Raw genomic sequence first — 17,104 nt, 5'->3', positions numbered from 1 at the left:
TGATTTCATTTGATATGAGAGTCAAAAATAGGGCAAAAAAATAAAAGATGTAATAAATAAATATAGTCCGAGTAGTTGCAATTTAATCACAATAATTGTACTCACTTAATTGCATTCAACCATATGGACATTAAATATTCCAAATTAACTTTTTTTTTAATCACTTGAATCATCTAAGACTTCATCATCATCATAATCCTCACCTTCTCTCTCAGTCTCACCCAACTTCATTCACTCTTTCATATTATTTCTACTCTTTTAGTGAAGCTGCGACTACATACCCACTTTGAATTAATCATCTTCGATAAGAAGAAGAAAAAGGTTTTCAAGTACATTATTATAATTATATATATGTGCTCTTTTCTTCCTTTGTTTGTAATCTCCTCTTAATTTGTAAAGTTAAATACTTTTAATATTAATTTTATTAATTTTAATTGATTTTTACCTTTTGCAGATCATCAAACTCTAACCAAGTTTGGGCACAACTTCTCAACTTATATTTTATTCTTAATTTCACATTTAAAAAAAAAAAAAAACATTAGTCCTTTTCTTCTGCCTTTAGTTTTTCATTAGTTAAAAAAAAAAAAAAAAAAAAAAAAACTCTACTTTGGTTAGAAGATTGATTTGGTTAATAGTTTTGTAATTAACTTATTTTCTTGTGAAGAAAATTAAGAAAGGTGTGGTGTGGTGTGGTGTTGGAGAAGAAAGCTATATACAATACTGATCAGGTGCGTGCCTTTCGACTTATTGAAAATAGTATCAGTTTTCCTATGTTTCTGTGATTATTGCAATAAACAAACAACAAGTAACTTTGTAGCAGAACACTAACTGAAAGTTAACTCTAACAATGTATAATAATTTTTAAATTTTATATATTTATTTAATAATATATATATATTATATAGGGACACGATTTTGTCCCGTGATGTACAGCAGCCGTTAGATAGGAAGTTATTTGATTAGAGGGCTGGGGTTGATCTAGGGGCAATTAGGATTAAAAAATAGTAACGTACCCTAAGACCCATTTAATGTACCCTGAGACCCATCTAATGTACCACGGAATACATTCCGTAAAAATGACAAAATCGTATGCCAATATATATAATCTAACACAATATATATATATATATATATATATATATAATTGTATTATATTAAGTAGAACACTCATGCTTCTTGCTTTGCACTTGATCATCACTTGATGTGTCTATGGAGTCTATCTTTTAATATAAAAAATTGAGAGAACATTTGATAACATTTTTGTTTTTTAATTTTTTAATCGTAAAAAATAAAAGTAAAATTTGTGTTTTAAAATTTTGATTTTAAAAATAAAAATATATTTTACAACTATTTTTGTTTTTCAATTTTAAAAACAGAAAACAAAAGCGTATTTTATAATTTTTATTTTCATTTTCATTATTTATTTTTATCTAGGTTGAGTCCAGGTCCGGGTTTGGGGTTGGGGTCGTGGTCCGAGTTCGAGAATAGGGCTGACGTCGAAGTCGAGATCCCAAGGTCTAGGTTGGGGTCGAAGTCAAAAATATTAATTAAGAAAAAAAAATTGTTTCAAAAATTTTGAAAATGATTTTTTTTGTTTTCAAAATTTTGATGTTAGCACAATGTAAATCTGAATTTAGCCCTAATTAATTCATGAGAATGAAACAATAAATTAGAAATTAGCGGTAGTGTACTGGAGTCCATAGAATCGACCCTTGAATGGTATAATCTTCCAATTTTTCGCATAAAAAATTTTTCTCTCTGGAACCTAAGTTTCTTGATGATGGGGATTTAAGAATGAAAGATACGATATGAAGCGATACAAAAAACTAAAGACCAGTACCAGTTTATTAATGACTAAAAAAACAGTAATTAATCATTTTTGACTATTTTTAATTCGGTCCCTCATCAAATTAAAAATTGTCTTTATGGTATCCACATATTAAAATCATGACACATCATGCCCTTAAGTTATAAACTTTATTCTAAAATAGACCACATAAATTTGACTTATTTATTTGATGACCCAATACATATTTTATATATACAATTGTAACCCCAATAAATTTCTAACAATCTCCCATTAGGCCACATATGTATACATATAAATATGTTAATTTTATTGAGCTCATATATTTATCATCACAACCATAGGCATGTGCAATCTCGTCCATTAACTATATCAACATAGGATCAAAGCAGTTTTTGTTGTATCAATCACAACTAATAAACCCATCAATGGTCACATATATCGGCATAGTTAAATGAAATAGATCAATCATGATAATGTGGTATGAAAATTACATGCATGGTGATCTATTTATGTCAATTTTCAATTGGTCCTACTTTACTTTATAGAGATCAAAACTTTAGCATAATATACAAAGTGAAATAAACTCAATAACATAATTTTCGATCAGAAAATTATTCAAATACATGTGTTTCATGAAATAAATAAAACACACTAAGGATAGTAAAGAAAAACACCCAATGTATCTAGATATCCTGATAATCTAAAATACCTATACGAGCAGTGTGCTTATGAAAGACCTTGGGTGACAAACCTTTAAAAAGGGAGTCTGCAATCATGGAGTTTGTACCTAAGTGATCTATACAAATTTGTCAACTCTATACCATTTCTTTTAAAACAAGAAACTTGATGTCAATATATTTTGACTTCGTCGGGCTCCTGTTATTTTTAGAATACAATACAACTGATTTATTGTCACAATACAACTTAAGTGGTCTTTCAATTCCATCCCCAATGTGCAGCCCGGTAACAAAATTTCTCAGCCATATACCATGCAGGTTGGATGCAGCATAACATGCAATAAATTATGCTGCCATGGTGGATGAAGCTATGAGTTTTTATTTTGCACTCTTCCATGATATAGCTCCACCACTTAACAGATATATGTAGTCCAAAGTGGATCTCCTACTATCTTGGCATCCTGTAAAATCGAATTCAGAATATCCAATAATCTCAAAGTGATCTGACCTCCTATATGTGAGCATGTAATCTCTTGTTCTCTTCAAATATCTCGTAACCTTTTTGGCTGCTTTCCAGTGATCAATTCCTGGATTGCTTAAGTATCTGCCTAACACTCCAACAATCTATACTATATTTGGACGCGTATACAAACTTGAGCATACATTAGACTCCCAACAGCTGAAGCGTAGGGAATCTTTTTCATTTCTTGAATTTCAAGGCTTCTTTTAGGGTATTGCTTAAGACAAAATTTGTCTCCTTAAACGACGGGGCTATCACCTAGTCTACAATCTTGCATGTCAAATGGTTTGAGTACTTTATCGATGTAGCTCTTTTATGATAATCCAAAAATACCCCGAGAACAGTCTCAATGTATTTGAATTCCTAAAATAAAAGAGGCATCACCAAGATCTTTCATCTCAAAATTCATAGACAGAAATCTCTTGGTTTCATCCAATAAGCCTATATCATTAGTGGCAAGCAATATGTCATCGACATATAGAAACAAAAATATGCACTTACTACCAAAACTTATGATACACACAATCATCAAAAACATTCATCTCAAAACCAAACAAGAGAACCATTTGATAAAATTTGTAGTACCATTAACGGGAAGCTTGCTTGAGTCTGTAGATAGATTTTTTTTTTAATTTACAAACTATTTTCTTTGGGTCACCACACACAAGTTTTCTGGTTGCTCCATATTGTCTCATCAATATTACCATTGAGAAATACTGTTTTAACATCCATCTGATGTAACTCAAGATCAAAGTGAGCAACAAGTGCCATTATTATCCTAAAAGAGTCTTTCGATGAAACTAAAGAGAAAGTCTTTTTATAATCAATGCTTTGTTTTTGAGTATAGCCTTTTTCTACAAGACGTGCCTTAAACCTCACCACATTACCATTTTCATCCCTCTTGATTTTAAATATTCATTTACAATCAATTGGATTTACACTTTCTAGTAATGGGACAACTTCCCAAACTTTATTGTCTTGCATAGATTAATTATTCTCTTCATTCATGGCATCATTCCACTTTCGAGAGTTAGAACTTTTCATGGCCTGATGAAAATTGATTGGATCATCTTCCATCATTCTAATGTCATCCTCATATTCTTGAAGATACAGTGTGTATTCATCTGGATTAATAGTATTTCTTTTTTCTCTAGTGGATTTTCTCAAAGGCACTTGTTCTTGAGGTTTTGAGTTTGTACCTCTGGGGTTTGATTGACTATGTTTGGTTGCTCTTGATCTAAAACTTGATCAATATTAGTGAAATTCCGTATTTTAATATTCCCTGTTTGATTATTTAATTAAATGATTAATTAAATGCGAAATAATAAAACTGGTACTGAAAACAGTTTTATGTAGTTACAGAATGCAACTCTGTAACTCCAGAGAAACCCAGAAAAACAAACAGTGCATAAAAGTAAAACCACACAAGATTTTTGTACGTGGTTTCAACAATCCTTTCAGATTGTTACTAGTCCACGGGGCCACGCCCAGAGATAAGATTCATTAGATCGGTATCAAAAATACAAAGTAATTGACTTATGCATAAATAGACTCCCTCTTATTGTATGCCGCAGGCTTGATGTATTCCACCTACTAACTGAATCTTGATAAAACTCCAAGAGCTCGAACTCCCTTCGATCACCTTGAAGAGTGCTTGAATCCTCCCGATTCAAGGCTTAAAGGCTATCTCCCGAAAGCCTATACAACCATCTCCAGAAGGTTGTGTGCTTGTATCATCCCGATGCAAGACTTCAAAAGCAATCTCCCGAAAGCTTGTAAAACCCTTCTCCCGAAGGTGTGCTTGTATCCTCCCGATGCAAGACTTCAAAAGCAATCTCCCGAAAGCTTGTAAATACCCTTCTCCCGAAGGTGCACTGATGTTCTTCTTCGTTGTAGACTTGAATACAGACTCAAGACAATACAAACAACAAATAAACAGAGTAAGAGTAGAACAACTCTTCTCTACAAAACAAAGACACTCTTTTCTTAAGATATGAAAGTGAATAAAAGAGTTAACAAAACAAAGACACTCTTTCCTTAAGATATGAATACAATTCTAAGTGTATGAAAGAGATACAAAACCTAGCAGCTATAAGATGTATTTATAATGAATATACATCTCATAGACAGCTTACATTCGGTCTGAACAAAATCTCAACCCACTAGAAACTTCCCTAAAATAATTCTCCAATCAGTCCAGGAATTTCCGTTTCTGTACCTACAGAATCGTGGGCAGTAAATACAACTTTCCTTTTATAGAAAAGGAAAGTTTAGCTCCGGTTTTCTCTTCAAGAAACCTGATCTTAGAAAATGGGAAACTCAACACAAGATCAGAATAACAACTGGTTAGCAAAGAATCAATGTGTAATCAAAACTTACCATATTTACCTCAATTTCCATAAATAGGAAAGCTAGTCAACTTTCCTTCCAAGTTTAGATTTACACAAATAGGGAAACCATATCAATATATGCCAGCCGAAATATACAAAGAATAATAAAATATTTTTGTCAATTAAATATGCCAAAAATGGAATTAACAATCTCCCCCTTTGGCACTTTGATTGACAAAACATTTTATTATGAGAAAACCTGCATCAAGTGTTAGAAACCAAAGCAAATAGCTTTTTAAAGATACAAGAGTATAGAAAATACTCCCCCTGCATAAAAGCTCTCTAACACATAAAACAAAGAACTTTTTTTGGACGGAAAAGCTTACAAACCGAAAACACAGTAACTTTTTAAACGGAAAAGTGCAAAACCACAAACAAGACAACTCCCCCTAAAAATAAGGATCCAGAGTTGTAACACATAATCCAAAAAAAAAATAAGTACTACTCCCCCTTTTTGTCTATCAAGGAGCCAAAGATAGCAAAAACCATGAACAAGGTCATAATAGTTTAAGCATTCACAAATAAAAAGCAAGAGATAGAGAATTGAACCACTTATTCATCATCATTGGGTCGGAAGTATTTCATGATGTTGTCCATCTTCCTGAGAAGCAAGGCTTGACTTGTCGCTATTCTCCCCAAACACAAGTTGAATTCACCCATTTCTGTAGAAGCAGAAGCAGCAGCAGGTTCAACAGTAACACCAAGGGAAGCAAGGTTGTAAGTCGACTTTCAAGCTTTGGTCTTCGACTTTCTGGCAGATTTCATCGGAGCAGATGACGAACTAGGAACTCCGGTTGCTGGTGCAGGCGGCGCAAGAGGGGAGATCAGAGATGCAGAGGCAGAGCCACGAGAGGGCTTCTTGGACGGTTGGGTATTCTTAGTTTTGGCCATCTCTTTGAAACCCTAGAACACAAACACTCTCACACTTTGAAAATAAAAATTAGACCTTTGAAAAAAGAATAGAAATACAAGAGAGAGTGGTGATCGTGGGTGAGTGGGTAGTTGGGAATATATACACAAGATTTTACTTACCCAAAATCAGAAAAAAAAAAAAAAAAAAAAACTGAAAAGGAAAGTAACTTCCTTACCTTTGAATCACGTGTGGAGAGAAAAAAAAAAGGAAACCAAAAAAGTTTTTTTTTTTAAAAAAAAAAAAAAATGGTCAATGTTTCCTTAGATGGAAAAGGAAACCAAATATCCGCACAAAATTTAAGTGATAAAGACCCCACCAAATCCGAAATTGCCACCAAAGAGGAAACCAAAAATAATTAATTATTTAAGGACAAGTTTCCTAAAAATACCAAAATAAGACCAAATCTCCAAAAATAAAGGAAACACAATATAGAGAATATGAAAAACCGTGTTTTTGCAAATGTCAGTTGTATATACGAAAATATAAAAACTGTAAGCGTTTGCAAAGAAGAAAGTAATTGCATACAAAGAAAACCGAACAGAATATAAAATATTTGCAGAAAAATAAATAACTTGACACAAGAGATTTGTACGTGGTATCAGTGTTCTCCCGAACACTCCTAGTCCACGGGGCCACGCCCAGAGAATGAAATCAATTAATAAAGTATCAAAATTACAAAGACAATTGACTTAAACAAGTTTAGACTCCCTCTAAAGTATTGCCGCAATCCTTTGTAATCCACTTTATGAATCTGACTTCTTGAAACACCTTCAAGCCCGAGGAGCTTGTTTCAGACCATACAAAGCTTTTTCAAGTTTGTATACATGGTCTGGAAATTGAGGATCTTCGAATCCTTTTGGTTGCTCAACATAAACTTCCTCATTCAAAATACCATTTAGGAAGGCAGATTTCACATCCATTTGAAACAGTTTAATATTCAGAATACAAGCAATACACAAAAGTAAACGAATTGATTCTAACCTTGCAACAGGAGCAAAAGTTTCATCAAAATCAATACCTTCTACCTGTGTGTACCCTTGTGCCACCAAACGAGCCTTGTTTCTCACAATTGTACCGAACTCATCACTTTTATTTTTAAATAACCACTTTGTTCCAATAACATTTATACCTTTTGGTCTTCGGACCAAAATCCATACCTTGTTGCGAACAAATTGGTTGAGTTCCTCTTGCATTGCATTGAGCCATTCCTCAAAGGTCATGGCTTCCTTCACATTTTTCGGTTCATATTGAGAAACAAAGCAAAGAAAGCTGATTAAATTAATATACCTTCTGCGAGTTACCATGCTTTCTTCAGGATTTCCAAGGATGAGATCTTTTGGATGATTCAGTTTGACTCTGGTGCTTGGTTCTTTACGAATAGAGTCGGTGATGATGTTTGGATGAGTCAAGATAGACGGTTCGGTTCTCCGAGTTTCGATTGCAGTAGATTCGTCATTTGCGGCATCGCAATGGGTTCTGCTGCATCAGGATCTGTTGTTACAACTTTTGGAGGAGTATCCATGAGACTATCTATCTTGGCTTCTGTGGAAAACTCTGAAAAATCTCTAAAATCATCAACAACCACATTAGCTGATTCCAAAACAGTTTGAGTTCTCATGTTATAAACACGATAAGCTCTACTGTTTAAGGAATATCCAATAAACACACCAACATCACTTTTAGCATCAAATTTACCAATATGCTCACGATCTCTATAGACATAACACACACAACCAAAAACATGAAAATGACTTACATTGGGGCGCTTACCTTTCCAGATTTCATAAGATGTTTTTGAGGTACCTGGACGAATAAACACTCTGTTTATTATGTAGCAAACGATGTTAATAGCTTCAGCCCATAAGCGCTTTGTCAATTTCTTGCTATTTAACATCACTCTTGCCATTTCCTGCAAAGTTCGATTCTTCCTCTCAACAACTCCATTTTGTTGAGGAGTTTTGGGAGCTGAAAATTCATGAGTTATACCTGTAGACTTGCAAAAATCATCATACACAGAATTTTCAAACTCCTTACCATGATCACTTCGAATTCGAACAATTTTCCCAATATTACAACCTTTCTCAACTCTTAATCTCAGACAAAGAGTTTTAAAGGCATCAAAAGTGTCAGATTTTTCTCTTAAGAAATCTACCCAAGTAAAACGAGAGAAATCATCAACACACACAAAGATATATCGTTTACCATTCAAACTTTCAACTTGGATTGGACCCATAAGGTCCATGTGAAGCAATTCCAATACCTTTGAGGTATTGATATCAGACACAGGCTTGTGAGTGATTTTTAATTGCTTCCCAAGTTGACACGGTTCACACTTACCTTCACTTTCCTTACCAAGCTTGGGAAGACCTCGAACAATACCTGCATTTGACAATTTTTTCAGGTTTTTAAAATTAATATGCCCAAGCTTGGCATGCCACAGATCTGTGGTGTTGTTGATAGCTGAATGACAAGTAAACACAGGGGTTAGAGTGTAACAGTTATCATTGGATCGAAATCCTTGCAATATACATTCATTGTCTTCATTCAGAACATAACAATGATCACTATCAAAAGAAACAGTAAACCCTTGATCACAGATTTGACTGATGCTAAGTAAATTAGCTCTCAGTCCTTCAACTAACATCACATTTTTCAGTCTAGGTAACCCTTCAAAATTTAGAGTTCCCATACCAACAACTTTTCCAGATAGGCCATTACCAAAAGTGACTTCTCCACATTGCATAGGCCGAATGTTAGTCAAAAAGTCCTTGTCACCTGTCATATGTCTAGAGCAACCACTGTCAAAATACCACATTTGAGATGCAGCAGTTTTATCAGAAAAACCAGCTAGACAATTCTTTTTCACCCATATTTGTTTCAAACCTTTATGTTTCTTTTGAGATTTTTCCAAATTATGAAAATAATTTGTTTTAAACAGATTTTTCAACGTGAAACATTTAGGTCTGATATGTCCTTTTCTACCACAAAAATGACAAGTGGGAACAAATCTTTTTACCCCGAGATCTTACTCTTTTCGAAAATCCCGGAGATTTTGCAGCATCAGAAGCTGTTCTTGCTACAACAGGCTGTGAAACTGTTACGGCAGAGTTTGTAGCCTCAAGGTGATTCGTTGGAACACTAGATTTTACAAACTTCGTGACTCCAGAACTCTCCATTCCATTAGAACCAAGGCCTGCGAAACCTCTCTGACCTGCATTCTGAGCTTTTTCAAAAATAGAAGATCCAGGGTTAAGCATTTGAACATTTTTCTTAAAATTTTCAAGTTCCTTCTTTAATAGAGAGATTTTTTCATCTTTATCACAAAAACTTGTCTCATATTCTTTTATTTTCAAATCACACATTTCAATCTGATGAGACAATTTTTTATTCAATTTATTCAACTCTCTATTTTCAGAAGCAACCTGAATCCATTTTTCATACATGACTTTGTATGATTCAGCAAGAGATTCTTCACAGATTTCAGACTCATCTGAATCTGATTCCTCTTGTTTGGTGGTATTATTCAGACATACCAATCTAGCTTTCACCTGTGAATCACACAACACATTAGACATAACAGAGGTTAGGGCAAATTATCTTCATCACTTTCGGTTTCATCATCACTCCAAGTGACATTGAAACTTTTCTTATTCTTTTTCAATGTGTTTGCACACTCAGCTTGAATATGCCCAAAACCTTCACATTCCCTGCACTGAATTCCCTTTTTGTTAGAGACAGATGGTTTAATAAAAGTATTACCTTTTGAACCTTTCGAAATATTCTTTTTATTTCCCATCTTTTTCATATATTTATGAAAATTCTTAGTTAATAAAGCAATCTCATCATCACATTCACTATCAGAATTTTCATTATCAGCAACTTTCAAAGCAATACTTTTACCTTTATCAGCAATGGATTTGGGTTTGTCCTTTTGTTTAATCTGTTGATTTAATTCAAAAGTACGTAAGGAACCCATCAATTCTTCTACCTTCATTGTGCTAAAATCTTTAGCTTCCTCCATTGCTAAAAGTTTAGTATCAAACCTTTCTGGAAGTACTCTAACAATTTTTCTCACAAGAACAGAATCATCAAGCTTTTCACCAAGAGCAAAATATTCATTAGCAATGTCAGATAATTTTTCATAAAATTCAGTTAAAGTTTCATTATCAGACATTCTAAGCTCATCAAATTTAGTTTGAAGCATGATAAATCTAGATCTTTTCACATCAGAAGTTCCTTCAAACTGAGTTTGAAGGATCTCCCAAGCTTCCTTAGCAGAAACACAAGATGATATAAGTTTAATGTAACCCTCACCTACACCATTAAAGATAGCATGCAAGGCTTTGCTATTGTAGGCAGAAAGTTTATCATCTTCAATAGACCATTCCAGTTCAGATTTTATAGTAGTATTACTCGAAGAATCGTCTCAACCTGGAAGAGACCAACCTGATAGAACCATTCTCCACGCCTTCTCATCTTGAGATTTGATGAAGGCTCTCATTCTAACTTTCCAGTAAGGATAGTTAGAGTCATTAAGCAATGGTGGTCTAGAAATAGAACTTCCTTCTGCAAAAAATGACATTCTAACAAAAACGTTATAGGATCACACTAAGAGTTTAGTGTCCCGCTCTGATACCAATTGAAAAACCGTGTTTTTGCAAATGTCAGTTGTATATACGAAATCCATACCTTGTTGCGAACAAATTGGTTGAGTTCCTCTTGCATTGCATTGAGCCATTCCTCAAAGGTCATGGCTTCCTTCACATTTTTCGGTTCATATTGAGAAACAAAGCAAAGAAAGCTGATTAAATTAATATACCTTCTGCGAGTTACCATGCTTTCTTCAGGATTTCCAAGGATGAGATCTTTTGGATGATTCAGTTTGACTCTGGTGCTTGGTTCTTCGAATAGAGTCGGTGATGATGTTTGGATGAGTCAAGATAGACGGTTGCCGGTTCTCCGGTTTCGATTCTTGACAGAGATTCGTCATTTGCGCATCGCAATGGGTTCCCGCCGCATCAGGATCTGTTGTTACAACTTTTGGAGGAGTATCCATGAGACTATCTATCTTGGCTTCTGTGGAAAACTCTGAAAAATCTCTAAAATCATCAACAACCACATTAGCTGATTCCAAAACAGTTTGAGTTCTCATGTTATAAACACGATAAGCTCTACTGTTTAAGGAATATCCAATAAACACACCAACATCACTTTTAGCATCAAATTTACCAATATGCTCACGATCTCTATAGACATAACACACACAACCAAAAACATGAAAATGACTTACATTGGGGCGCTTACCTTTCCAGATTTCATAAGATGTTTTTGAGGTACCTGGACGAATAAACACTCTGTTTATTATGTAGCAAGCAGTGTTAATAGCTTCAGCCCATAAGCGCTTTGTCAATTTCTTGCTATTTAACATCACTCTTGCCATTTCCTGCAAAGTTCGATTCTTCCTCTCAACAACTCCATTTTGTTGAGGAGTTTTGGGAGCTGAAAATTCATGAGTTATACCTGTAGACTTGCAAAAATCATCATACACAGAATTTTCAAACTCCTTACCATGATCACTTCGAATTCGAACAATTTTCCCAATATTACAACCTTTCTCAACTCTTAATCTCAGACAAAGAGTTTTAAAGGCATCAAAAGTGTCAGATTTTTCTCTTAAGAAATCTACCCAAGTAAAACGAGAGAAATCATCAACACACACAAAGATATATCGTTTACCATTCAAACTTTCAACTTGGATTGGACCCATAAGGTCCATGTGAAGCAATTCCAATACCTTTGAGGTATTGATATCAGACACGAGCTTGTGAGTGATTTTTAATTGCTTCCCAAGTTGACACGGTTCACACTTACCTTCACTTTCCTTACCAAGCTTGGGAAGACCTCGAACAATACCTGCATTTGACAATTTTTTCAGGTTTTTAAAATTAATATGCCCAAGCTTGGCATGCCACGTATCCGTGGTGTTGTTGATAGCTGAATGACAAGTAAACACAGGGGTTAGAGTGTAACAGTTATCATTGGATCGAAATCCTTGCAATATACATTCATTGTCTTCATTCAGAACATAACAATGATCACTATCAAAAGAAACAGTAAACCCTTGATCACAGATTTGACTGATGCTAAGTAAATTAGCTCTCAGTCCTTCAACTAACATCACATTTTTCAGTCTAGGTAACCCTTCAAAATTTAGAGTTCCCATACCAACAACTTTTCCAGATAGGCCATTACCAAAAGTGACTTCTCCACATTGCATAGGCCGAATGTTAGTCAAAAAGTCCTTGTCACCTGTCATATGTCTAGAGCAACCACTGTCAAAATACCACATTTGAGATGCAGCAGTTTTATCAGAAAAACCAGCTAGACAATTCTTTTTCACCCATATTTGTTTCAAACCTTTATGTTTCTTTTGAGATTTTTCCAAATTATGAAAATAATTTGTTTTAAACAGATTTTTCAACGTGAAACATTTAGGTCTGATATGTCCTTTTCTACCACAAAAATGACAAGTGGGAACAAATCTTTTTACCTGAGATCTTACTCTTTTCGAAAATCCTGGAGATTTTGCAGCATCAGAAGCTGTTCTTGCTGCAACAGGCTGTGAAACTGTTACGACAGAGTTTGTAGCCTCAAGGTGATTCGTTGGAACACTAGATTTTACAAACTTCGTGACTCCTGAACTCTCCATTCCATTAGAACCAAGGCCTGCGAAACCTCTCTGACCTGCATTCTGAGCTTTTTCAAAAATAGAAGATCCAGGGTTAAGCATTTGAACATTTTTCTTAAAATTTTCAAGTTCCTTCTTTAATAGAGAGATTTTTTCATCTTTATCACAAAAACTTGTCTCATATTCTTTTATTTTCAAATCACACATTTCAATCTGATGAGACAATTTTTTATTCAATTTATTCAACTCTCTATTTTCAGAAGCAACTCGAATCCATTTTTCATACATGACTTTGTATGATTCAACAAGAGATTCTTCACGGATTTCGCACTCATCCGAATCGATTCCTCTTGTTTGGTGGTATTATTCAGATATACCAATCTAGCTTTCACCTGTGAATCACACAACACATTAGACATAACAGAGGTTAGGGCAACATTTTCAGAATTATCTTCATCACTTTCGGTTTCATCATCACTCCAAGTGACATTGAAACTTTTCTTATTCTTTTTCAATGTGTTTGCACACTCAGCTTGAATATGCCCAAAACCTTCACATTCCCTGCACTGAATTCCCTTTTTGTTAGAGACAGATGGTTTAATAAAAGTATTACCTTTTGAACCTTTCGAAATATTCTTTTTATTTCCCATCTTTTTCATATATTTCTGAAAATTCTTAGTTAATAAAGCAATCTCATCATCACATTCACTATCAGAATTTTCATTATCAGCAACTTTCAAAGCAATACTTTTACCTTTATCAGCAATGGATTTGGGTTTGTCCTTTTGTTTAATCTGTTGATTTAATTCAAAAGTACGTAAGGAACCCATCAATTCTTCTACCTTCATTGTGCTAAAATCTTTAGCTTCCTCCATTGCTAAAAGTTTAGTATCAAACCTTTCTGGAAGTACTCTAACAATTTTTCTCACAAGAACAGAATCATCAAGCTTTTCACCAAGAGCAAAATATTCATTAGCAATGTCAGATAATTTTTCATAAAATTCAGTTAAAGTTTCATTATCAGACATTCTAAGCTCATCAAATTTAGTTTGAAGCATGATAAATCTAGATCTTTTCACATCAGAAGTTCCTTCAAACCGAGTTTGAAGGATCTCCCAAGCTTCCTTAGCATAAACACAAGATGATATAAGTTTAATGTAACCCTCACCTACACCATTAAAGATAGCATGCAAGGCTTTGCTATTGTAGGCAGAAAGTTTATCATCTTCAATAGACCATTCCAGTTCAGATTTTATAGTAGTATTACCTGAAGAATCTGTCTCAACTGGAAGAGACCAACCTGATAGAACCATTCTCCACGCCTTCTCATCTTGAGATTTGATGAAGGCTCTCATTCTAACTTTCCAGTAAGGATAGTTAGAGTCATTAAGCAATGGTGGTCTAGAAATAGAACTTCCTTCTGCAAAAAATGACATTCTAACAAAAACGTTATAGGATCACACTAAGAGTTTAGTGTCCCGCTCTGATACCAATTGAAAAACCGTGTTTTTGCAAATGTCAGTTGTATATACGAAAATATAAAAACTGTAAGCGTTTGCAAAGAAAATAGAAGTACACTTCGCTACAAAGAACCGAATGTGCAATATAAAATATTTGCGTAAAAATAAATAACTTGACACAAGAGATTTGTACGTGGTATCAGTGTTCTCCCGAACACTCCTAGTCCACGGGGCCACGCCCAGAGAATGAAATCAATTAATAAAGTATCAAAATTACAAAGACAATTGACTTAAACAAGTTTAGACTCCCTCTAAAGTATTGCCGCAATCCTTTGTAATCCACTTTATGAATCTGACTTCTTGAAACACCTTCAAGCCCGAACTCCCTTCGTCTTTGAAGTGTGAGTGCTTACTTCCTCTCGAAGTAAGGCTTCAACAAGTCTTCTCCCGAAGACCAAGTGCTTACTTCCTCCCGAAGTAAGGCTTCAACAAGTCTTCTCCCGAAGACCAAGTGCTTACTTCCTCCCGAAGTAAGGCTTTATCAAGTCTTCTCCCGAAGACCAATCTCTTGTTCAGTCAAGTAGTTCTTCACAACCTCTAGGATAGAGTAAGAACAGAAATAGAACAACTAGAACCTAGATGAACAACTAGGCTCTCACAAAACAAAGAAAGACTCTCTTCTCTCAAAAGATAAATGTAGAAAATGAATAATGGAAGAGGTAATCCGAATGGTTGCTCTCTAGGCTCTATGTATAGATCATAGAAACCAAAGAGGCAACCACAAGTTCGAATTAGCAGCTGTACAAAAACTTTCCAAAAACAAACACGATCTGCTACATCAGATTCGGTTGCTGACGAAGCAGACCGCCTAAACGGAAACTTACTAAAATCGGGTCCGATCTTCTTTCAAAGCTTGATTCCTGCCAAAAACAGATTAGATATTCTGATTGTATCAAGATACAATCGAAATTAATAAGGAAAAGGCAATAATCAAAGTTTCCCTTAAAAGGACAACTTTCCAAAAGAGAATTCCTTCTCTTTTGAGAAGTTTTCAACAAAGGAAAGTTCAGCTGAAAGTGCAACTTTCCAAACAAGGAAAATGACAACTAAAACCGAATAAAAGAGGTAAGATTTCGAAAATGAATGCAAGGCAATCTTACCATAAAAAGGAAAAATTATTTTGTCACCTAACTTGCCAAAAAAAGACTTTACAGAATACAATTAAAACATGTCTCCATAAAATGAAAAAATAAAAGAAAAAATTTACAAGGATTCGAAAAAAATTCGAAAGGAATCTTTTATTTTTTCAAAAAATGCCCTCCAAAAAAAATTGCAAATAATGAACAAGAGAACACACAAAGACACAAAAAGCACTAATCACCACTTAAGAGCAAAAAATTGTGTCTAAGAACATAATGAAACATAACAAAAAATAACAAGAATTTTTAACAAAGCTCACTTGACAACTCGATCACGAACCCTTTTTTTTTATATATATATATTTTTTTTTGTTTAGTTTTTGATTAAAAGACAGGAAAATAAAATAACCTTGATATTTTTGCAACTAGAATTCACAATGTCCATTTGTCTTTGTCCCTGATGAAAAAATCAAACTCATAAGAATAATCAGAAATTATTTTATCAAGCTAATGAAGTAATAGAATGAGGTCATACCGGTTCACAGGAAAAATTGACTCAGTCACCAAGAATATTAAAGCAAATCAAACAGTATGTAACAGCTTTATAACACCATTTTTGAGAATAAACAATTTTTACCACAAACTGTGTCAAGCATTAGTGTGTGAAAGTGTAAGCAGGGAACATTGCCCAATTTGTCAAAAAGACTTTTTCTGATAAATTGTACCCATAGGAGACGCTGTCACACTACCTCAATGGTAGCCCTTTTCAATGGTAGCGTATCTTCTACATAACTCCTAATTACATAGTTCCAACTTACTCAGAGATGGCTTTCACACATTGAGATAGGTAGCTCTATTCATCCAATGGAGCTTGAACACACAGTTTTTGAACAACATTATTCGAAAATGGTAGCTTACATAACACTGTTTGATGAACCTGAATATTCTTGTGAGGAGTGAACAATTTTCCTGGAAAACATGTATGACATCATAACATTACAACATTAGCAATAAAATAATGACTGAAATTCTTATAAGGTTGAAATTTTCTTCTAGGATAAAGACAAGACATTATGAACTCTAAGACAACTCAAATATCAAGGATTATGAAAAACAAAAGCATTAAACAGTACAAACCCCTAAGGATTTCCTTAGAGAAATAAATCGAATCGAGTCAAGAGCTTTAGTAAAAATATCTGGAATTTGTTTGCTAGTTTCAACATATTCTAAGACAATAATTTTATTTTCCACAAGCTCTCTAATAAAGTGATGACGAATGTCTATGTGCTTTGTACGAGAGTGTTGAACAAGATTCTTAGAAATGTTTATAGCACTACTGTTATCACAAAAGATGGTTAAAGTTTTCAAATCAAACCCATAATCAGCCATCATTTGTTTCATCCATAACAATTTGGTACAACAACTACCCGCCGTAATGTACTCAGCCTCAGCTGTGGACAGAGAGATTGAGTTTTGCTTCTTGCTATGCCATGAAACTAGATTATTT

At 34.2% G+C, this 17,104-nt stretch overlaps 1 protein-coding gene across 3 annotated transcripts in view; it reads left to right on the top strand.

Moving 5' to 3' along the window:
- The window catches only part of LOC115694757 (disease resistance protein At4g27190-like), a 43,222-nt gene continuing 26,118 nt past the window's right edge, over positions 1-17,104 (top strand). For 2 of the 3 annotated variants that reach the window (XM_030621848.2, XM_030621847.2), the window contains exons 1-2: positions 6-321; positions 455-728. The gene's annotated coding sequence lies outside the window, so the exon portion shown is untranslated. Of the gene's footprint in view, positions 330-454; positions 729-17,104 lie in introns of all 3 variants that reach the window. The other variant, XM_061117844.1, reaches the window with a different exon arrangement.

Source organism: Cannabis sativa, chromosome 6 (assembly GCF_029168945.1).
Source record: "Cannabis sativa cultivar Pink pepper isolate KNU-18-1 chromosome 6, ASM2916894v1, whole genome shotgun sequence".
Classification (NCBI taxonomy): Eukaryota; Viridiplantae; Streptophyta; class Magnoliopsida; order Rosales; family Cannabaceae; genus Cannabis; species Cannabis sativa.
This window is presented reverse-complemented; position numbering and strand designations above follow the sequence as displayed.